Raw genomic sequence first — 26135 nt, forward strand, 5'->3', positions numbered from 1 at the left:
ATGATGTAATGTACTTAGTATTTGTTTTTAGCATTTGTGAGGGGTTTTGTAGGAGACCTTGCAATGGGTCAGCTTTCCCTTCTAGGACAAGAGCACAAAAACAGACCCACATATACCAGTTTCAGGTGCTATCCACGCGTACATGGGTATTTTCAAAACCATAGCTTTTTATGTGGTTTGGCACATGCAAGCACAGTATCAGTAGCCTGGCTCCGCCCTCCTACGTGCTTCTGCTTAAATTTCATTTCGCTTCAGTACTACGTCTGGGACTGCTCTGTAGAGTTTCGTTTTCTCCTGCAAAAATCTGCAGGACCAATCAGGGAACAGATGGGGGTGGCTAAGAACGATGACGTTGAGGTCGTGCGTCAGTTTGAGTTGTAGTTCAGTAATGGCAGCGGAGAAAGACGTGAGAAAAGCTATTCCGTTCGTTTTTGCAAAACTGCCGAATATACAGAAGTAAAAGCCGGAGCAAGAACCAGGTTTGCTAAGTTTATTTTGTCTGATTCTGACTTGTTGTTTCCGGACGGTTTCGGTGCATGATATACGTCACGACCACACGTTAGCGATCGCCAATGGCAGTTCCTGAGTGACTCTGGGCAGATCCAATAGTTTTAAACTTCAACAGAGGACCCTCCTTCACGGAAGCAACGCTTTGCAATGGAGCGTGGCCAGACTCTCTGTACAAATTAAATGAATGTACGAGAGTCTGGTTGGAACAGGCTACAGTATCAGGACTGAAACCGAACTTTTATGAAAACTCCTGCTAGATTTTTAAACGCTCCGGTTGCAGCGTTGCCGTGCCGTGAAGTTTTTGGCATAGATATGTATAAAGGCTAGATGTGTTACTGCGGAGTTTTAATGGTGCATGTACTTTTAAATGACCATAACTTGCTCAATTTTCTACCAATTTGTAAACGGGTTGGTTTCTTACAAACATTATTAACGTGGCTATAATTCCGGATGCTTTAACATGTTTCACATGAATTTTTTTTTACAAGTATGCAGTGTCATGGGTACATCTTTGATGTTTTAAACAAACCAAACAGTTTGAAAATCCAATTTTTTACCAATTTTTAAACGGTTTGGTTTCTTACAAACATTATTAACGTGGCTATAATTCCGGATGCTTTAACATGTTTCACATGAATTTTTTTTTTTTACAAGTATGCAGTGTCATAGGCACATCTTTGATGTTTTAAACAAACCAAACCGTTTGAAAATCAGTAGAACATTAAGCAAGTTATGGTAATTTAAAAGAACCTGCACCATTAAAACTCAATGCTCCAAGTGAGCGAGCTGCCCAGTAGCGGAGTGGCCATCGGGAGAGTCGGGACATTTCCCGGTGGGCCAGTAGTGTTTTGAGGCTGCGAGGGCCGGTCTGATACATTGCAAGTTATATAGCAACCCCGTCTGTCGGCCTGATGTGCGGCCGCTTCCCACTGGTCAAACTATGCAGCCTCTTTGCTCAACACAGTAGGGTATATAAAAGTGCTCAACCTGTTCGGCAGGTCCAACCATGTTTAGGATTTTTTTTAAATATAGGGGGATTATTGAACGGCCCCTCTCCAAATTGCATAGCCTGTTGGCCTTTGATGTGAAAAGCCGCATCGCCGAATGACTGTTTATTTCAGTAGGCCTACATACACGGTCGGATTGATCCATCAAGCGGAGACTATTTGATAGAAAGTGTGGATTAAGGATGTTTAAAATCTCTAGCCTGGTGGTCAGTACTTGAATGGATAAAATCAGCACATTTGCAAAGGTTTATCTCCATATGGCTATATATCATAAATAAAATTTAGAAGGGTAACTTTGCAGTATCACATTTTATATTTCCTACTATTAGATTTCTATTAGATTTCCATATTAATAGACGAGAGTATTCAACTGAAATATATAAATATCCTCACAACACAATATTATTATTTATCAAAACTTTGACAAAAATTATTTTCAAATGAACTGTATTCTTACAGTTATTCAAAGATGCACACATTATTCCGGATATGATTTGAATATTAGACGAGATAATATAAAGGCAATGAACGTCTCATATGCCATTAAAATTGCCACATATAAATTAACATTACAGCATAATGAAATTAATAAAAAGACAAGGAAGCAGGATTGGCATGTAAATTGTTATTAGCGGGGAAAAAAAAGTACTGAAATAATCTCTGAGGTAATGCGCCAAACACGTTAAAATAAATAAGCAATAAAAACATTATTATCTCTCAAAACTTTATATGACAAAAAATATATTTAAAGGAAATATTCTTACAGTTATTCAAAGATGCACAAATTATTCCATATTACTCACGTTTATGAGCACATTCATCTCTGGCCTCGCTCTGTTATGTAATAGCTGATTGAGGTGCGCAACTCCGTCTTTAAAACAGGTATAATTTTGTATAGTTACTCATTTAGGAAAATTAGCCATGATTTAATGATTTTATTAATATTATGAAAATGTTTTTTTTGGGGGGGCAAATTGATTACGATTTGTATTACCCTAGTTTTACTACAAATAGGCTACGAGACATTTTTTTTTACCACGGAGGGCCGGTGGTATACGAAATTTCCCGGTAGATTTTTTGGTCCCACTCCGCCCCTGGAGCTGCCTGTGGTAAGATGGCCGCCAAATGCGGACGTCCCACTCAAATGGCCAGCAGCGCGGGCGAGACATCTAGCCTTTATACATATGTATGGTTTTGACCTGTGACGTTGTTGTTCGTGGCGAGGCAAGACTGCAATGGCTTCTGATTGGCCAACATGGCTTTACAGTTAGGGATATATTGCCATCTGTTTGTTTGGCATGCTCTTGACAGCACTTCATACAGTTTTTTGCGTGTTCGTGTTGACACAGAGATTTTTTTTTACAAAGGAGGGGAAAGCTCTGTTTTTTAAAATACCCGCATACTTGGTCTCAGAGCCATTGGCATATGTTGACCTGGCTAGCATCATTCGAATCCCCCATTTATTTTTTATTTATTCATTTATTTTTTATTCACTTACTTTTTCCTTTTTTTAAACATTCTATGTTACATGTCATTTAAGATGCATTCAGGATAGAGAGACATTCACAGCACTACACACACACCCTGTCAGAAAAAATTGTCCGAAAATGATTCCTGGCGTTTACTGGGGCGATACCATTTCAAAAATTACACATTTGCACCTGAAGAGTTCATATTAGTACCTCAAAGGTACATATTGCTACCAAATGTATATCTTGATGATACATATCAACACCTTTTTAAAGGGAGCTGTGCCAGTGTTACTTTGGGACACTTTGGGGCTTTTTTGACTGTACACAAACACACACACACACACAAATAACATTTATAATCAACCTTGTTTGTTTTTTATGCTTTGTTTTTTGCTTTGTCGGATTCATTTTGTATATATAGTGCTAGCACACTGGCTCAGTGGGTAGCACTGTTGCCTCTCAGCATAAAGGTCCCTGGTTTGAGCCCAGGCTGGGTCGAGTGGCCTTCCTGAGTTTGTATATGAGCGTGGGTTTACTCCACATTTACTCTGGTTTCCTGCCACAGTCCAAAGACATGCAGGTTAGGTGAATTGGAGATATCAAAATTTCTTTTCCACAAATGTGTGTAGATTATTTGGATCTTGCCAAGACTAACCATAGATCCTGGAATGGCGTTAAGAATAAAAAAATACGTAAATTGTTCTGTCTTGTGTATTTGGTCTAAATACGTCCTGAAGCAAATTTAAAAAGACTTTGGTGGTGGTGATTTCTCTCTAGGATGGGTGATGATTTGTTCCCTGTGTTTTTATAAATATTTTCATTTGATAAAATGATGTTCTCCATCTTTTAAAAGGAGATCAAGCTATTGCGGTAATGAGAATGACATTTTATGTTTTTTTACCTCTTTAATATGTTTATAAATACTCTTGAAACTTTCAAATGTATTCCTGTAATGTTGAGATAATGGTTCACCATTATCTTCCTCCCCTTTCCTCTCTCTCTCCGTTTTTGGCAGATATTTTTCAGAATGGTTTATGCTAAACTGTTTTTGAAAAGGGAGTTCTAGGGAGGTTTTGGGAGAAGTTCATTTCTGCGGTACGGCGTGCTCCTGCGTGACACCATATAAATGACTCAACTAATGCTGACTGACGTTTCGTTTTTAACAGTGGCCAGAAAAAGCAGTTTGTGGAAAAACATGAAATTATCTGCTCTCAGGAGATACAGAGAAAGAAAATGCACTCACAGAGTGTGGCAGACTTCAGAGATGTTTGGCAAGCGCATGGTTGCATTCGGTTCATACGTGCTAATAGATTAAGACGCGCATGCATGTTTAACATTCAGTTTGCATTTAGTGTTAAAAAATGTTGACATTTAAATGAGACATAATGTGCACTGGTGAATAATACACAGTAAAGCCAGAATTCCTGTTGACTTAATACTTTTTCTTCTACTACTATAATCCATTTATAGAAGCACATAATTTTATTACAGATTTTCTTTATAGTTCATCATTAATGTTACTCTCCGGTTCATAGTGAAAGGGCTGAACTGAGGACGGTGATCTTAACAATCTACTGATTAAAGACTTTACAATCTTTACCTTGCTTTAGCGTTAATAGAATGGTTTATGATTGTAATCTTTTGACGTCATGTATGGTGATATAAACAAAATTACAGCCTCCGAGTGAGAAGATAAAACAATAGCTATATGTTTCCATTGCAGATTTGTGCTAAACTTTAGCGTTATTTTCAAAATGTCAACAAAAGACTATTGTGAAATGACACTGTTTCCATTAATCGATGATATGGGATGATTTAGTACATACGGCGTCATCTTCAAATAATAATTATGTGATTAACTTGCATCAGGTGAACTGAAAATGTGTTTCCATTGCAGTTTTGCGAAATACACCTTATCTGAATTGCTTGAAAAACCACCTCATGTATGCGTAAAAACTTTTTTGCGAGTTTCCAAGTCGCAATGTCAATTTGCACAATTTATGTGTATTTCTTTATTCATTGGTAATGGAAACCCAGTTTTGTGAATACACATTTTCTGAATTGCCTGAAAAACCGGCATGTGTGCGTAAAAACTTTTTTTGCGGGTTTCCGATTCGCAATGTCAATTTGCGCAATCTAAAGGGTAATGAAAATGCAGTTTGCGAAATATACCTTTTTCCGAATTGCCTGAAAAACCACGTCATGTGTGCGTAAAAACGTTTTTGCAAGTTTCCAATTTGCAATGTCAATTTGCACAATTTAAAGAGTAATGGAAACGCAGTTTGCGAAATATACCTTTTTCCGAATTGCCTGAAAAACCACGTCATGTGTGCATAAAAACTTTTTTGCGAGTTTCTAATTCGCAATGTCAATTTGCGCAATTTAAAGGGTAATGGAAACACAGTTTTGCAAAATACACCTTTTCCGAATTGCCTGAAAACCACCTCATGCGAGCATAAAAACTTTGTTGCGGGTTTCCAATTTGCAATGCCAATTTGCACAATTTAAAGGGAAATGGAAACGCAGTTCTGCAAAATACACTTTTTCAGAATTACCTGAAAACCACGTCATGTGTGCGTAAAAACTTTTTTGCGAGTTTCTATTTCGCAATGTAAATTTCCACAATTTAAAGTGTAAGGGAAACACAGTTTTGTGAAATACACCTTTTCCGAATTGCCTGAAAAAAAGTCATGTGTGCGTAAAAACTTTTTTGCGAGTTTCCAATTCGCAATGTCAATTTCCACAATTTATAGTGTAAGGGAAACAGTTTTGCGAAATACACCTTTTCCGAATTGCCTGAAAAAATATGTCATGTGTGCGTAAAAATTTTTTGCGAGTTTCCAATTCGCAATGTCAATTTCCACAATTTAAAGTGTAAGGGAAACACAGTTTTGCGAAATACACCTTTTCCGAATTGCCTGAATAATCACCTTATGTGTGGGTACATTTTTTTTGCGAGTTTCTATTTCGCAATGTCAATTTCTACAATTTAAAGGGTAATGGAATCACAGTTTGCGAAGTACACCTTTTCCGAATTGCCTGAAAAGCCACCTCATGTGAGCGTATAAACTTTTTTTGCAAGTTTCCAATTTGCAATTTGCATAATTTAAGGGGTAATCGAAACACAGTTAATGACAGGGAAATGGAAACGCAGTTCTGCAAAATACACTTTTTCAGAATTACTGTTTTAAATTTCACGTTCATATAGCCAGTCCCAGTGTCCATCTATTACGCAATACATGTGTTTATAGTCAGTGTACGCTTTAGGAAAGTAAACCTAGTCATTTTTTTTCATGTTGGCTGGTTTAAATGCAGCATAGAGAATACAGCAACCAAACTTTTTACTGAAAATCAAAATAGATCAAGATGTTTCATTAGCAAGCATACCGTATGTGCGGTTAAACCCTCTCTGGGTATCTTCTGCTAGTCTGCGGCTACACTTGTTGTGTAAACACCCTTCACTTTCAATTATCCATCGGATTCACGGACCCCATTTACCAATTAGACTGTGACAGCGTGGCAATAGGGACTAAATGAGCAATTAGAGAAGGCCTGCTGACCCCCGCCCAGACTGAATAGCATAGTTACAGTCTAAGCACGGACTGCTAAATATAGACGCAAAGAAACACAACCATTAGCATTTATTTTGGAAAAAAATAATGACAGAAGTACAGCATCACTTTAGAGCAGACATTTTGCATATGACATTATTATTAGCGGATGCATTAATACAGATATGTTTTGATAATAGCTAGTTCCTGGAAGACTCCTTTGTGATGATTTATCATTTAATAACTGCATTTGCTATTATATTACATCATTCAGTTATGCTTTGCGCAGTGAGTAATGTTTTAGTCATGTTTTATACCCGGTGGTGAAAGGTGCCCCGAAAAGGTTTTATTCTAGGCCAGTGGCCAGGCTTTTTATTTGTTTTAAGGATGATTTATTTATTTATTTATTTAGGGATAAAACCTTACAATTGGAAGATGTGTACCTCAACTTGGTAAAATAAAAACGCTTGTAGTAAACAGTTTATTCAAATCGATATAGCAGTATCAATGTTTGTTTGTTGGGCATTCATACAAACAATACAGGAAAATAATCCTTTTAAATAATCCTTAAAGGTTATGAGTTGGAATATACAGAAAAACTTTCGGAAAGTTTAGTTTGTAAAGATTTCAAGTGTTTCACTGCTGCAAAGAAAAAAAATGAGAACTATTCATAGATTTTTCACTTGTTTAGTTCTTGCAATGGTTCTGACTTTGGAAATTGAGTTACAAGTACCGTGTGCCAAGTAATATGCACTTCTATTTATCTTTGTCTATAGTGAATCCGAATCATACTGACTCGCAGCCATTTTTCATTTTGTGTCCTTAGTCCCAATTCTGAGCCACCCATTCATTTATGTATATGGCTTTCTCGTGCCCACACAGTCCAGGCTTCTTTTCAAAACATGAAAACGAAACGGTAAAAGGATGGGGAAATGGCAAAGGGCCCGGCAGGTTAGCCAGCACACGGATTTATAATTTAATACTCATAATACAGTATAGGACTACAGATTGTACATTGATTCTTTCCATTAAGGTGCATTGCAAAGACCTTTGATTTTTTTTATGGAGGTTGTCCTTGGATTTTGAATGGGGTTGAACATGTCTGATCAGCTTTATCTGAACTCTGTGCCTCCAAAAAAAACCTTTGATGATTCAAAACAATGTAGTGTACAATCAAACATGGAGAGATTCACTGTGATTTAGTCAAATATCTTTGAAATCATCCAATTAGCAAACCAGTTGAAAAAATCAATTTTCTCCAAAGAGAGACAATAATTTACATATTGGTACCACGGAGTGTATATTACTACCTCAGAGGTACATATTGGTACCGCAGAGTGCATATTAGTACCTCAGTGGTACATATTGGTACCACAGAGTGTATATTAGTATCTCAGTGGTACATATTGGTACCACAGAGTGTGTATTAGTACCTCAGTGGTACATATTGGTACCACAGAGTGTATATTGGTACCTCAGTGGTACATATTGGTACCACGGAGTGTATATTGGTACCTCAGTGGTACATATTGGTACCAGGGAGTGTATATTGGTACCTCAGTAATACATATTGGTACCACGGAGTGTATATTGGTACCTCAGTGGTACATATTGGTATCACGGAGTGTATATTGGTACCTCAGTGGTACATATTGGTACCACGGAGTGTATATTGGTACCTCAGTGGTACATATTGGTACCACGGAGTGTATATTGGTACCTCAGTGGTACATATTGGTACCACGGAGTGTATATTGGTACCTCAGTAATACATATTGGTACCATGGAGTGTATTTTAGTAACTCAGAGGTACATATTGGTACCACAGAGTGTATATTAGTAACTCAGAGGTACATATTGGTACCACGGAGTGTATATTAGTACCTCAGTGGTACATATTGGTACCACTGAGGTAATAAGTACCTCAGTGGTACATACCTGAGTGGTACATATTGGTACCACATCGTGTATATTAGTACCTCAGTGGTACATATTGGTACCACAGAGTGTATATTAGTACTTCAGAGGCACATATTGGTACCGCAGAGTGCATATTAGTAGCTCAGTGGTACATATTAGTACCTCAGTGGTACATATTGGTACCACAAAGTGTATATTAATACCTTAGTGGTACATATTAGTACCTCAGTGGTACATATTGGTACCACAAAGTGTATATTAATACCTTAGTGGTACATATTGGTACCGCAGAGTGCATATTAGTACCTCAGATGTACATATTGATACCACAGAGTGTATATTCAGGGTGCGATTTGCCAGGGGGGATGCGTGGGATTTCCCCCTTTCTGGTCAATGTATCCCTGCCTCTGCTTGATTATTTTTATCCCCGGTGGGGATAAATTTATCCCCCCCTCAAAGTGATCAGTGCTACTACACTAGTGGCGAGACGGATCACAAAACTTATCACGGATCCGTGGTTTGATTAAAGTCAATTTTGTTTTAAAATGCGCTACTTTGGCTGGCTCTGATGATACAGCTGCCGCGCAGCATCTCTGTATTCACCACTCTGCAGACTTGATCATTGTCCCGCCCACGGCGCTATCTGATTGGTTACACCTCACGAGTAATAGCCTATCAACACTTGGAGATGGTTATGGAGCTGTGTGTCGAAACGATGAAATGCAGCATATTCAGCCGCATATTAATAAAGCGGGAATAAACATAACAATCTGATTATCTGTTTATAATGACAAGCAGAGTTAGTGTCCCAGTCACACCATTGAGAATGGCCGAAGTTACACATGATACATGCCGATGAGGCGTTTAGCGAGGCGCGGGCGCGTCCAGTTTGCGCAAATGACTAACACATAATGCATCTGACTTCTCTATAATTTCACTGTAGCTCAGCATCGCGGTGTAAAGTTAATGTTATTACTTTAAAAGCAGCATTAAAACAGTTTCTACTGTAATGGTTTAACTTTGCAATCAATACATTGTTCATATTTATGTTTAAGTTGACACTACGTTGTGCCATATAGTTTTGCCATTCAAGATTTAATTCTTGCGTGTTTTTTCGTTGTGCATGATCACAGTTCATATGTGTGGGGAAAGATAAACTATTAGAGTAAAATATTGCGTTAGGCTGCTTCATGAGTTAATAAGAAAAAAGATTTTACAATTCCTGCAAATGCAGTGATGAGTTCATGTTCTCATGATTTATTTTTATGAATTAAAATGTTTTGAAATGTGCTGTGGACAGAGACGCATTATGTCAAGAATTATAAAAAATCGTCAATAAGCTCATAATTTGTGCTAAAATAGTATAAATGTTTAGTTTTAAAACCATTTTGAAAAGCTGGTTATATTTTTATGTTTCTGCACAAGTTCAGCAGACAGTGAAGTTCGGGTTTGTTCCGATCAGAGGTCGTGAGCGGAGAGCGCATTTCTGAATATTAGAAATATTTTAATTAGAAATATATAAAACATAATAATAATAATATTATAATGGATTTTTGTTAGGTCGGACAATGATTACCAAATTTCTCTCTCATATTGCTCTTCATAACCACTGAAAACAGTCACAAAAGTTAAAACTAGTGGTGGGTACAAAATGACTCATGACGAAATATGGTGGGTACCCACCATCGCCAAAATCGACGCCTATGAAAACATCCCCCCCTCTGTTTTTTTCACAAATCGCACCCTGTGTATATTAGTACCTCAGATGTACATATTGGTACGACGGAGTGTGTTTTAGTACCTCAGAGGTACATATTGGTACCGCAGAGTGCATATTAGTACCTCAGTGGTACATATTGGTACCACGGAGTGTATATTGGTACCTAAGTGGTACATATTGGTACCAAGGAGTGTATATTGGTACCTCAGTGGTACATATTGGTACCATGGAGTGTATATTAGTAACTCAGATGTACATATTGGTACCACAGAGTGTATATTAGTAACTCAGAGGTACATATTGGTACCACAGAGTGTATATTAGTACCTCAGTGGTACATATTGGTACCACTGACGTAATAAGTACCTCAGTGGTACATACCTGAGTGATACATATTGGTACCACATAGTGTATATTAGTACCTCAGTGGTACATATTGGTACCATGGAGTGTATATTAGTAACTCAGAGGTACATATTGGTACCACAGAGTGTATATTAGTACCTCAGAGGTACATATTGGTACCACGGAGTGTATATTAGTACCTCAGTGGTACATATTGGTACCACGGAGTGTATATTAGTAGCTCAGAGGTACACATTGGTACCACTGAGGTAATAAGTACCTCAGTGGTACATACCTCAGTGGTACATATTGGTACCACGGAGTGTATATTAGTACATATTGGAACCACAGAGTGTATATTAGTACCTCAGTGGTACATATTGGTACCATGGAGTGTATATTAGTACCTCAGAGGTACATATTGGTACCATGGAGTGTATATTGGTACCTCAGTGGTACATATTGGTACCACGGAGTGTATATTGGTACCTCAGTGGTACATATTGGTACCACGGAGTATATATTGGTACCTCAGTGGTACATATTGGTACCACGGAGTGTATATTGGTACCTCAGTGGTACATATTGGTACCACGGAGTGTATATTGGTACCTCAGTAATACATATTGGTACCATGGAGTGTATTTTAGTAACTCAGAGGTACATATTGGTACCACAGAGTGTATATTAGTAACTCAGAGGTACATATTGGTACCACGGAGTGTATATTAGTACCTCAGTGGTACATATTGGTAATATGTACATAAGTACCTCAGTGGTACATACCTGAGTGGTACATATTGGTACCACATCGTGTATATTAGTACCTCACTGGTACATATTGGTACCACAGAGTGTATATTAGTACTTCAGAGGCACATATTGGTACCGCAGAGTGCATCTTAGTACCTCAGTGGTACATATTGGTACCGCAGAGTGCATATTAGTAGCTCAGTGGTACATATTAGTACCTCAGTGGTACATATTGGTACCACAAAGTGTATATTAATACCTTAGTGGTACATATTGGTACCGCAGAGTGCATATTAGTACCTCAGATGTACATATTGATACCACAGAGTGTATATTAGTACCTCAGATGTACATATTGGTACGACGGAGTGTGTTTTAGTACCTCAGAGGTACATATTGGTACGCAGAGTGCATATTAGTACCTCAGTGGTATATATTGGTACCGCAGAGTGCATATTAGTACCTCAGTGGTACATATTGGTACCACGGAGTGTATATTGGTACCTCAGTGGTACATATTGGTACCATGGAGTGTATATTGGTACCTAAGTGGTACATATTGGTACCAAGGAGTGTATATTGGTACCTCAGTGGTACATATTGGTACCATGGAGTGTATATTAGTAACTCAGATGTACATATTGGTACCACAGAGTGTATATTAGTAACTCAGAGGTACATATTGGTACCACAGAGTGTATATTAGTACCTCAGTGGTACATATTGGTACCACTGACGTAATAAGTACCTCAGTGGTACATACCTGAGTGATACATATTGGTACCACATAGTGTATATTAGTACCTCAGTGGTACATATTGGTACCATGGAGTGTATATTAGTAACTCAGAGGTACATATTGGTACCACAGAGTGCATATTAGTACCTCAGAGGTACATATTGGTACCACGGAGTGTATATTAGTACCTCAGTGGTACATATTGGTACCACGGAGTGTATATTAGTACCTCAGTGGTACATATTGGTACCACGGAGTGTATATTAGTAGCTCAGAGGTACACATTGGTACCACTGAGGTAATAAGTACCTCAGTGGTACATACCTCAGTGGTACATATTGGTACCACGGAGTGTATATTAGTACATATTGGAACCACAGAGTGTATATTAGTACCTCAGTGGTACATATTGGTACCATGGAGTGTATATTAGTACCTCAGAGGTACATATTGGTACCATGGAGTGTATATTAGTACCTCAGAGGTATTGGTACCAAAGAGTGCATATTAGTACCTCAGAGGTATTGGTACCAAAGAGTGCATATTAGTACATCAAAGGTACACAATGGTACCAAAGAGTGAGAGTGCATATTGGTACCTCAGAGGTAAATTTTTGTACCATCTGGGTTGATTTGTTATGAAATAGGTTCATATAAAATGTTAATTATATATTAATATGTTCAATAATATTGACTTTTGATTGCAGACTTGGCGAATCTGAGACATTTGTAATATTCCTAAATCATTTTCTCAGCAGAAAAGACACATGAGACTTCCATTTGCTCTCCATTTAATCTCATTGATGTCTAAAAGAAATTATTGGAAGTTACGCTGTGATAAATTCCAGAATTATCAATCGTTCATAAATTATCTCTGCAGTGAAATATCTTACCTTGCTGGAGCAGCCATCTCCTTGTTTGGTGTCACATTGCCGTTTGCATTAATGTGTGTGTCATTGCTGAGTATTGTGATGGAGCTTGCTAATCTTCCTCTACCGAGCTCCACCTCACTGTTCTGTTTAGTCTTTGTCAGGCCATTAGCTTGGGACACATTAGTAACAACAGACTGAGACCTTTTTTTCTCTTTGCCTGTCATTGATTAAAAAGGGCCCAGTATTTTATTTCACCTCCACAATAGGCTATCCGTCTGCTTGACAGATCGTTCTGCATATTCTCTATCAGAAGGGCCATTTATTTAGATGTCAAAGAATTAGATTATAGCCAATAGGACTGAATCCATAGCCATGACCGGGCTAAGAAAATAAATTAATAAAAGGTAGCTTGCAAACAAGAGGCCCTTAAACACAACAACACTGAAAAACATGTACAAAATGACCAATATGTACATTTGAGGTACCAATATTAATTTTTTAGGTATGAATGTGTACTTTTTAAAAGTACAGCCCTAGTAAGTACAGGGATAATTTTTGACCATTAATCTGACAGTGTACAAGAGGAAAGTCAACATAGGACATATCAAGGATTTAGGAAGGTGCACGATAAAAAATACAACCTATGGTTGGTTAACAACAACCTGTCATTTGGTACTTTTATCAGCAGTGTGTTCTGTCTCAGCATGGGTTAAAAACAACCCAATAAGAATATGCCCTGCATCATTGTTTATAAGAAATAGTAAAATATTAAAGCTTTCATTTGAAATATAGTGTTGTGGGAATATTGAGTCTAGCAAGGCTAAGAATGCAGTTGTTTATTAACCTGATTGTACGTTTACTTACTTAATGAGGCTTTATCTGTCTTTGGCTTTTTGTTTCGCTGGTGCTGGAAGAATTCTTGTTTCACCAAAAAGTGATGCAACAACACACAAATGATTCACAGATGAGCATTGTTTTCTTGCATCATGTGCTTTTACAATACTGATAAAATGGGTTTCTGTGTAATTGCTATTGTTATTATATAAATATTATATGAAGTAAACTTCTAGATAGTATGTGGTGTCTAAAGATGGACATTGACATTGTGTGTTAAAGGAGGGTGTGATCATGAATTATTACAATTAATGAATTTTAATATTTACATTTGAAATAAGAATGTTAAAGCAATAGTTTGCCCAAAATGAAAATTTTGTTTTATATTTATTCACCCTTATGTCATTTTAATCTTCAATGTCTTTCATTGTTTTCAGAACCCAAACATAGATGTTTAAGAAGTGTTGTTTTGAGTTTTCTGATGGATGTGGATGGTGACCGAGGTGAACCAGAAAGCAGATTTATACCCAGAAACCCCCCCAAGCTTCAAAATGATCCAAAAGTGTTCAATAAATAACTACACTCGACTTGTGTCATATATTTTAAATGTCCTAAAGACATCTAACTTCTCTGTTGTTACACATTATTTAAAAGTAAACATGCTGAACTGCAGAATGTGCACTGAAAGAGAGGCACGGGTCAAGCCTTTCATCAAATAATGGATTTGATTTCAAATTATTTTTCAAAACTCTTTTATATGGCTTCAGGATGTTTAAAATATATGCCACGAGTCAAGTGGAGTTATTTATTTAACATTTTTTGATCCTTTTGAAGCCAAAAAGGAGGTCACCATTCACCAGACAACTCATACACTTAAAAAAATCTGTGTTTGGTTCGAGAACAAAGAAAGACATTGGGAGATCAATCAACAAGAGGATGAGTAAATAATAAGTAAATAAAGTTTTAATTCTGTGTGAATTATCCTTTAAAGGACAACAGAAAAAAACATTAACAACACCAGGGTCATGGTTTCAGAAAATGCATAGATTGCTCCCGTATAGCTCAGTGTTAGAGCATTAGAAATGCAAAGGTCGTGGGAACCCACACTGCAAAAATTACTTTCTTTCTTAGTTTTTTTTTGTCTTGTTTTTAGTACAAATATCTACAAATTCTTAAATCAAGATGCATTTTCTTGATGAGCAAAATGACTTAGGAAAATGTGTCTAGTTTTTGGACAAAAAATATCACATTTAAGGGAATTTGTGCATAGAACAAGCAAAAAAAATATCTGCCAATGGGGTAAGCGATTTTTCTTGAATTTTTATTGAATTGAGCGTTTAAGAAAAAAGTTTTTTTTTTAAATGCTTACCCCATTGGCAGATGTTTTGCTTGTTTTATGCATAAGTTTACTTACATTTGGTATTAAAACTGTCTTAAAACTAAACTTATTTTCTTACACTGCAAAAAATTATTTTCAAGAAAAAAAATTCTTAGTATTTTGTCTTGTTTTCAGTAAAAATATCTAAAAATTCTTAAATTAAAGCACTATTCGGAAGGGATTAGTTTTCCAAACGACGTTTGAGTTTCAGCGTGTCCCCCAGGACGTCTGTGATTTTATGTACCGATTCGGACGGGATTAAAATGATGCAGGCTATTCCAGAGATGGGAGTGTCTGTTTCATGCATTTGGGCGTTGCAGTAGCACGTGCTCTGGATACGCGTCTCTGTAATGTTAAATATTTTGCTTTAAATGTAAAATCATGACAGAATATGTCATTTATTAATTTAATTTTAACAAATCAAAATAAAATATACAAATCCTAATAAAGTAACGTTAGCCTACGTGTTTTATATAACTGTCTGCTTATAACAAACAAAGTAATTTAAATTTAATATCTTTATTAATTAACATTACCATTCCGGAGTTGAACAACTTTGAACGGAGTTTCTTATAATGTTGATGATATTACAGTGTTTAGTCTTAACAGTGTATGATATTCAGCTCGTCTTGATTTAATTATTTTGTTTTGCCGAATGCGTAAAAACATCCATATCTGAATGAACAGGACTCAGGAAATACAATATACGTGCATTAGTAAGACCTTACGGCAGATCACGTTGGCCAAAACACAAAATGAACCGCGTTTTCAAAAGATATTGCGGGCAAACACAGACATTTGCATCCGGACGGGATTAATTTCTCAGAGGACCTCTGAGTTCGGCGGAAAAACAGTAGGTAAATTGCTCTGGAATTTTTACGGAGGTCATCAGAGAAAAACACAGACATGGCCGATTCGGACGGGATTAAAAACAAAGAGGACCTCTGAGAAGCATGATTTTCTCAAATTTTAGTGATTTTGAACAAGCAAAAAATCTGACAAGGGGGTAAGCAAAAAACTTTTGAAAGTTTTTCTTAAACACTACATTCAAGAAAAATTTTAGAAAAATTTGCTTACCCCATTGGCAGATTTTTTAGCTTGTTTTATGCACAAAATCACTTAAATTTGATATTTTTGGTCTAAAAACTAGACTTTTTTTCTTGGGTCATTTGCTCATCAAGAAAAAGCATCTTAATTTAAGAAATGTAGATATTTTTACTAAAAATATAAAAAAAAATTCTTGAAAATAATTTTTTGCAGTGTAGGTCATTTTGCTCATCAAGACAATGCATCTTGACTAAAGAATTTGTAGATATTTCTAAGCATATTTCTATAAACAAAGCAAAAATTCTAAGTAAGAAAGTCATTTTTTGCAGTGCAGGGAACACATACGCTGATAAAAAATAAATTATACTATGAAAGTCACTTTGGATAAAAGCATCTGCCAAATGCATAAATGGACTGATAAAATGTAGACCATAACCATACAGTAACTGCACTGTAAGTGATTTTGGATAAGTGTCTGCCAAATGTACAAATGTAAATCACAGATTACTCAATATAAGATTCAGCCAAAAAATCTAAACTCCACCAACGAAACTGTTTTAAACTATCAACTTTAACAAACTTCCACAAGTAATAGGACACGTTTTGTAATGATACAAACTGAATGCAGAGCACGAGAGAGAATAACGACAGCATAGCTAATCAAAGCCAGCGCTTGGCTAAACCAATTACACATGACTGCTCACCCAAAGGGTTTTATTGAGCCGCACACCAGTTTTATACATGATTTAAGCAGACAGGGGAAGCTACTCTTAAAGTGCTACTCTGTGCTTTATTGTGAGGTTGTTAAAGAAGTTAAGTAGTGATCTCTCTCTCTCTCTCTCTCTCTCTCTCTCTCTCTCTCCCTTACTCGTTCTCTCTCGTTGGTGCTGAGTGGAATGTAGTTAGGACTATGTTAGCATGGAATTCAGTCTGATGTTTTGATGCGTTTTATCAAGGCCACAGAAGCATGGTAGTGGGTTTGCAATGTGCAGAGGTGGAAAGAGTAATAAAATATTGTACTCAAGTAAAAGTAAAGTTACTTTAATAATATTTTACTTAAGTAAAAGTAAAGTTACTTGTCTAAAAATCTACTCAAGTAAACGTTAGTCATTTTAAGTTTACTCAGAGTAAAAGTTACTTTTTTTTACAGCGGGAAGAGGTGGAGGATTCTAGTATAGTTAAAAAACGACAAGGGAATATAAATCTCAAACTAGTTGTTTTTAATTGTAGGAACATCTTTACAATTAAAGTGCAATAACAAAAAGTTAATAAAATAAAAAGCTTTTTTAAGCTAAGAAACATTTATGGAATTGTTTAATGATTTTTACATGTGAGTTATGCACTTTTGAAGGTGGTCAGCAGCTAGTAAATACAATCACTATAGTAAGGTTGTAATTTATGTATTGCTGGTGACATACATTATTTTATTAAACTATATATAGTTTAAATGAGTATATAATGAGATGAGTGCCATGGCTATATACTTTTGACACATTTATTGTCTTCTAGCTTCCCTGATCTGGGTGCCTGATGTCAGACCTTTATTCTCTCGCGAAGCTGCTGGACTGCGGAGGATAATGCGCATGGTATTAAAAACGCATTGCGCAAATGAGCGGTAAAAACGGCCATTTCGTACTCAAGAGCATGAATCCTACCTTTCATAGGAATGAAACACTCGCTTCGCGTCAGAGGAAAGTGGTCGCTTAAATATGACCAGGGGTTTCTTTCATCGTTCATTTTTCGCATTCCCCCGCCCATCAATCATCCATTGCGCGTCTTTATCACCTTGCTTTTTTAAATATTTTTTTACTCAGTAACGTATAAATGTAATGTAGCAAAGTACAATACTTTAAACAAAACATACTTAAGTAAAAGTACAGATTTTAAAAACTACTCAAAGTAAAAGTACACAAAAAACTACTCAATTACAGTAACGTGAGTAAATGTAATTCGTTACTTTCCACCTCTGGCAATGTGTCACGCACTTCATTATATGTTCATATTTATTTTGATTCAAACAACAAAACAAAACATTGATTAAAATTAAGATGCAAATAGTACAAAATGAATTCAATAGTAAATGAAATTTGCATTGTGCTATCTAGCATCCTGCTAGTGACAACCACATTTAGAGGCCGTGCACACCAAAACTTTTTCCAGTTGTTTTCAATTGTATCCAATGGAAGCGCAGCGTTTTTCAAATAAGAAAAACAGCAGCTGGCATTTTTTATGTACACTGCAAAAAAATGATTTTCAAAAAAAAATGTTCTTAGTAATTTGGTCTTGTTTTCAGTAAAAATATCAAAAAATTCTTAAATTAAGCTCAAAAAAGTTGTGGACATGGCAACACAGCAAGATACCACTCTGTGAAGCAGCCTCACAAATGTGCACCAACACACAAAGCAAAGACACAGTTTTATTAAAATTGCAGATCATATCGCTATATTATTACAAATAGCAAAATGCGAAAATCGTGCAATACATTGTCGCAAAACCCAAGCGACAATGGTAAAAAAAGCAAAAAATTTGAGAAGCCAATAATTTAAGACAAAAAAAGATTTGCCGTTTAAGTGAATGGGAAGGACTGGCGTATCTTATGCACGCCAATTTGGAAACTGCAGAATGTTGCTATGGCTACCTCTGTGTCAATCATTGCATTTTTGGGAGTGAGTCTTGTTCCATACAGACATTGTCACGATCGGGAACACGAGTAAGGACACAAACGCAGGGTTCACACGAAAGGGTAACATTTAACATAAATAACATGAAATGAAACACGAGGAACAACACGGGCAGGTAAGAACAATGACTGGAACACTGGAAACAAACATGACATCAGCGACAATCATCCGGCAAGTGCACATACAACAGGCAGGGGAATATATACAAACAGACTAACGATACACAGGTGTGATGAGGCAGGTAATTAATTAACAAGAGTCCAGGTGACGACAATCGGAACAGACACAAAACATGACACGGATTTCACCGTGACATTACCCTCCCCTTAATGAGTGGCTACCAGACACTCAAAACAAAACAAACTGGAAGTCTGGTAGGGTGGATCCAGGGGAGGGATGGAGGGCTTGGAGGCCACGACGGAGCCGGCGGAAACCGGGGCGAAACCGGCAGGGCAGGAAGCCGGGGCACGGCCGGGAGAACCGGAGTGGCCATCCCAGGTACCGACTCTGAAGACTCCACCCTCCTGGGAACTGACGGGGATCTGGTCGTCCTGGGAGTCGACTCCCACCATCCCGGGGAAAGGGGCTCCTCCACTGTGGCAACCACCCCGGGGAAAAAAAATCGAGCGTGGCGTCCGTTCTCGAGCCCCAAATCGAGCATAGTGGTGGACCTCCCAGGAACCGACCCAGACAACTCGACCAGCAGGGGAATCACCGGAACCAATATGATCCCCAGAACCCGGCTCATGTTTCGCGGCAACCACCCCGGGTAATGAATCGGGCGTGGTGATGGCTAACTCGAGCCCGGTCTGGAGTTCTGGGTGTTCCCTCCTTGAACCCGCTGCGTCCTTCACTGGCCAGATGATTCTGTCACAACCGGGAACGGGAGCAAGGACACAAACGCAGGGTTCACACGAAAGGGTACCATTTAATATAAATAACATGAAAACAAACACGAGAAACAACATAAGTACAACAACTGGAACACTGGAAACAAACATGACATCAGAGACAATCATCCGGCCAGTGCACATACGACAGGCAGGGGTATATATACAAACAGACTAACGATACACAGGTGTGATGAGGCAGGTAATTAATTAACAAGAGTCCAGGTGACGACAATCGGAACAGACACAAAACATGACACGGATTTCACCGTGACAGACATGGTACAAACATTAAAGAAATTCACTCCCGCTTTTAAATGCAGTTGTCAGTCTCAAAACGTTAAAGTGTGTACAGAGACACTCTTTAAATTAAAGGTTCCACCTTTAACATCTACAGAACCTTTTTTGTTTCACAGAAGGCTCTTTGTAGTGAAAAAAAAATATTTACACACTGTAAACGGGTAAGAAAGAAATGGTTCTTATTAAGAAGCTTTGACTGAAAGGCCAAAAAATGGTTCTTCCTCATTGGTTTTACAAGAACCCTTTGTCTTTATTTTTAAGAGTATATTATGAAAAGCTTAACTAAAAAATATGATATGGAAATAAATAAAGATGGCATGACAGAATCGGAAAATGACAACCCAAGAAGGCATTTCAAACCTCCCACTCCGAGACAAGTGACAGAATATGTCAAGAGAAACCCATGGGTGCCTCAGTAAAATTGGCATGTTTATTGGTGTACCCATTCTTTATGTCCTTTGGTTAGGAGGACTTTCAAGAGAACAGAGAATTTGCTGAAATCCATCAATAAATTCAATTAATATACATTACATATTTCCTTAAAGCTAAAATCTGTAACCTTCGCCTCTTTATTGCCATCTCTGTTGGAAATAAAACATTGCAGTTACACATACTTATTTTATGTGGGTTTAATTCAAATGACATTTTCCACAAAATTGTACCTGACATTTTAACTTACAGTATAATAAATATTATTTTAAGCTTACTCTTCCGAAATTGACTCTATGAAGTGGTTTCCAGGACAAGGTGTTAGCCTGGACAAGGTGTTTGCAGCTCAAACTTGCAGTTTAGGCTGGGACTAGGATAAGCCCTGTCCGGGAAACCGCCCCTATATGTACTTGCTTAATAACCGACTGTAGCTTAATACGGATTGCAGTGGCGGCCAGTGACTTCTTTTTTCGAGGGCGCTCAATGTGAAGTTCGTCACAACATTTATGTAGCCCATCATGTGTGTGGTACCTTACTTCAAAATATGTGTTCTGCTCGTCGAGTGATCCTATGTGCATGACGGGTCTTTGTCAAAATAAGTGCCTGCTGCAGACTCGTCTAAAGGGTTTGTGATAAAAGAGAGTGCTCGCGTTTGCCAGATACTCGCATAATCTCATGCGTAATCAGAGTTTAGTGTTAACCCAGTAAACAATTACGGTCTTTCAACGTTGAAATATGGTTGAAAATAAGTCGGTCCGCCTTGGACTGGTTTACGACGTGATTTCAACTAAGTAGTTTTGGCTGGACTGTTTGACTACGTGTTTTCAACTGACCATGTTTTCAACTCATAATCTACCAGTAAACAATTACGGTCTTTCAACGTTGAAATATGGTTGAAAATAAGTCGGTCCGCCTTGGACTGGTTTACGACGTGATTTCAACTAAGTAGTTTTGGCTGGACTGTTTCACTACGTGTTTTCAACTGACCACGTTTTCAACTCATAATCTAAGACAGCTAGATAATCTGTTATACATGCTAAAACAACGGAGAAAACAAATTTCCAAACCATGTTTATTATTATTGTAGATCATTCTTGTTAATGATTGCGCTTGCGTACTCTATGGACACTGAGAGACACTGTACTAGTGGAAGTGCGCATGAGTCCTGTTGGCGCTGTTTTATATTTCCCTGCCGGGTTGAAACGTTTAGTTTCGGTTTGTTGCCTGTGGCTGTGTAAGCTGAAAATTGAATATACACTACAGATGTTTATGTAATAAATACGGCTGGTTTGGATTTATCATGGACTCTTCACTCATTTCTACAATTATCTTAAGTAAATGTAAAGAGTTTTACATATTACGTCAAAGTTATAAAAAATATGAAACTGCGATTGAGGTGCAATGAGGATTCATGATATTAATGGTAGTTGCCAACCGCCATAAAACTTAAAGAAGAAGAAGCAAAGAGGCGGGTGAATGTGACGCAAATCTTCTACCCATCATCACAGAGAGAAGCCCAACCAACCGCCAGATTACAGAAAGCTCTGGACTGCTCATAGCAGGGATTTTCAAAGCTGTCCTGGAGGACCACCAGCACTGCACATCCCGCACGCCTCCCTCCTGTGACACACCTCATTCAGTTACCTAACACACCCAGTTCAAGTCCTGCAGTCTCTACTAATGAGCTGAAAATTTAAACCAGGTGTGTCTAATGAGGGAGACATGCAAATTGTGCAGTACTAGTAGTCCTCCAGGACAGCTTTGAAAACCTCTGGCTCATCGCATTGGACTGACCTATGTTTACTGCGCTCTGAAATCTGTGTTGGTATATGTTTATTGCACTCTGTGTTGGTTATTGGACCAACCTGTTTATTGCAGACTGTGAAATCTGTTGGTTACTTGACTGTTTGCACTATTTAAAATGTGCTGTTTTATTAAAGTTATTATAACCCTTTAAAGCTTTGTTTCATTTTATAAAATGTAATTTGGTATGTTAATGTGGTCCTGTTTTTAACATTGAAAAGATGGATGAATATGGACCAAAATTAGACGTTGAAGGTCGACCTGATTTGAACGTTGAAAAGATGGAGGAATGTGACATCTTTTCAATTTTCATTTTCAACCTTCAATGGACCAAAATTAGACATTGAAGATCGACCTGATTTGAACGTTGAAAAGATGGACGAATATGACGTCTTTTCAATTTTCATTTTCAACCTTCAATGGACCAAAATTAGACGTTGAAGATCGACCTGTTTTCAACGTTGAAAAGAAGGACAAATTTGACGTCTTTGCAATTTTCATTTTCAACCTTCACTCGACCATAATTAGACGTTAAAGATCGACCTGTTTTCAACGTTGAAAAGTTGGACAAATTTGACGTCTTTTCAATTTTCATTTTCAACCTTCAGTGGACCAAAATTAGACGTTGAAGATCGACCTGTTTTCAACGTTGAAAAGAAGGACAAATTTGACGTCTTTTCAATTTTCATTTTCAACCTTCACTGGACCATAATTAGACGTTGAAGATCGACCTGTTTTCAACGTTGAAAAGTTGGACAAATTTGACGTCTTTTCAATTTTCATTTTCAACCTTCAGTGGACCAAAATTAGACGTTGAAGGTTTACGTCTACTCAACGTCCAATAGACGACTTTTTGCTAGCTGGGAAGTGAGTGTCTTGCGTGTATTTTGTGAACGTGAGCGTCTCCTCCATCATAAACGGTTCCGACGCGTGTGCAGCAGGCACCCACCTTGACAAAACACGTGATGACCATGACGCCACAAACACACATTTTGAAAACACAAGCAACACACATGAAACTCCAAACACTTATTTTGAATTTGTGCCCCTCGTATGAGCAGTCACAAGCCGCCACTGACAGATTATTCAACTGACTCTTATTCAACTATAATGTATAAATGATAAAATATTAGCTAATTTCTATAAAACATTATCTGTGGAAAATACTAGGATTTAATGCCTAATATACTTACTATACATTATATTAAAAATTATATGAACATTATAGACAAAAGTACATATGGCAAATTAAGCTTAGCATTGTCTATAATAAATACAATATCAACTTGTATCTATCAAAGGCAATGCATCATTTTTTAAGAGACCTAACATATTTAGCATCCAGCAGGTATCGTGTTTGGTAGGAATGCCCTCTAACAACCAACAGTACAGCAACTTGGCAATCCCAAGTGATTTAATTGCTGTCAGTGCAAACGCCCCTGAAGGACTGAAAGCAAAGGAGAACATTCCCATCTCACATTCTTCTAATGCTGTCTCTGAGATCTATCCCTTGTTCCTGTGCTCCAGGCATTGCAGTGTCTCTGTTGTGAATCCCTCAGTGCCCTCTGAGACTGTTTTAATAATGTGAGCTGTTCAGGACTGTGTTGGAGTCGCTCCTCTGGAAGAGATGTACCAGAGAAAGTCTTGTAGATGGTGGTCCCTCGGGCTCTACTGAGTGTATAGTTTTATGTTTTATATAGTTTTTATGTTCGGCTTCAGTGAGCAGGTTTGTTGTTAGTAGAAGGTCAAAAGAAGGGTCACGGAAAGGTTCCTGATACTGCAGGGTTTTTCTAAGAGCCTTAGTTTCAGTCTTGAAGAAATAAAGATTCTAGAAAGGATTCTTTGCAGTGATGCCATACGATAACCATTTTTGGTTCTTCTTTTTGAGTCAAAGGTTTTTATAAGAACCACATTTTATAGTCTGAAGAACCCATTTCCACTACAAACGACCTTTAAAGCGTAACTAAACCCCTGGTCAGAGCAAGAAAAATGCAAGAAAAGTGGGCAGACACCAACGAAAGTGTGTGGTGAGTTCGTAACAAGGGCGTGGTGAGCTTGAACCTGCTTACATCACAAGGTATTTTTTGGACCCAACATCCAATAGGAAAATTCAACTGCAGTAGCCACCGTTCAACCTGAAGAGGGCAGCACTCAGACGTTTTTACACCATATATATTGTAGTTTTGAAAAACTTTATATCCAAATGTCAAAAAATCAATGAACAGCACTTATAAAGCATCATTCTTACAGATCATTAACTAAAAAAAAGTTGGTTTAGGGTTTAGTTACTCTTTAAAGGGGACATTTCACAAGACTTTTTAAAGATGTCAAATAAATCTTTGGTGTCTCCGGAGTACATATGTGAAGTTTTAGCTCAAAATACCATATAGATAATTTATTAAAACTTTTTAAAATTGTCACTTTGTAGGTGTGAGCAAAAATGTGCAGTTTTGGGTGTGTCCTTTTAATTGCAAATGAGCTGATCTCTGCACTAAATGGCAGTGCCGTGGTTAGATTAAGTGCCATGCAGATTAAGGGGCGGTATTATCCCCTTCTGACATCACAAGGGGGCCAAATTTCAATTACCTATTTTTTCACATGCTTGTAGGGTGACCACCTGCTGATAAGCCCAAGGGGGGACAAGGGGTGTGTTTCTGAGGGACAATGTGGGACACTCCCTGGCCCGGCGGTGCACCCGACCCACGGGCCGACTTATTGATAGTGGTTTACCCATTTCTAGCACATACCACCTTACACTGCAAAAAAAAACTTATTTTCTAGAAAAAAAATCTTGTATTTTTGTCTTGTTTTCGGTAAAAATATCTAAAAATTCTTAAATGGAGATGCCTCTTCCTGATGAGCAAAACGACCCAAGAAAATAAGTCCAGTTCCCAGACCCAAAAAAATCAAATTTAAGTGATTTTGTGCACAAAACAAAAAAATCTGCCAATGGGGTAAGCAAAAAAATCTTGAAAATTTTTCTAAAACACTTAATTTAAGATTTTTCCTTGTTTTATGCACAAAATCACTTAAATTTTATATTTTTGGTCTAAAAACTAGACTTGTTTTCTTGGGTCGTTTTGCTCTTTAAGAAGGAGCATCTTGATTTGGGAATTTTTGGATATTTTTATTGAAAGCAAGACAAAAATACAAAGACATTTTTTTCTTGAAAATCATTTTTTTGCAGTGTACATGGCATATTAATAATGCCCTATTCCCCTAAACATGATGTATGCGCATGAATAGGCCAACCAATGTGTATTTTTTTAAAATAAAAATTCATAATATTTTGAACATTCAATGATTGACAGATGCACTTTCACTTACGATTTACTTTAGCTATTTCATTTATTTTTCATTATAATTTATTCACTTTAAATACATTATAATATAAAATTATAGAATTAACAGGAATTGAAGTTGCTCAACAACACAGAAACCGTTAAAAAAAGTCTTAACTCACAACTCCAGAGGTTCACGGAACGAGAAAAGGGAGGAAGGATGGTGAACTTGCATGTTAGTAAAGGCAGGCGCAGGAAAAAAAACTGTTCAGGGTTTTGGAAACATCTTTAGGACTTTCAGCCACAAATATTTATTTTCCCAGTCTTTCTTGTACCCACACCTTCCATTTTTAATTGATGATGGCGGTGCAGAGTCAGACTCAGTCTCTTTCTCCATTTTTCGAATTGGAAAGCGCGCATCTAAAAGGGATGCACGTGCGTGCCTGCGTGCGGACTGCGCTGTCATGACAACAACGAAAAGTTGACAACAACCTGTCAGCAGTTCAGCTGAGGGGCAACAGTAGCGTGTGAGTAGCGAGTGGCGAGCGAGCCTGAACTGTCTAGTAATGTCCGTTTGGCTGCGTGGGGCTGAAGGATATAGAGC

The sequence above is a fragment of the Misgurnus anguillicaudatus genome, chromosome 4 (genome assembly GCF_027580225.2).
Source record: "Misgurnus anguillicaudatus chromosome 4, ASM2758022v2, whole genome shotgun sequence".
In the NCBI taxonomy this organism is placed as follows: domain Eukaryota; kingdom Metazoa; phylum Chordata; class Actinopteri; order Cypriniformes; family Cobitidae; genus Misgurnus; species Misgurnus anguillicaudatus.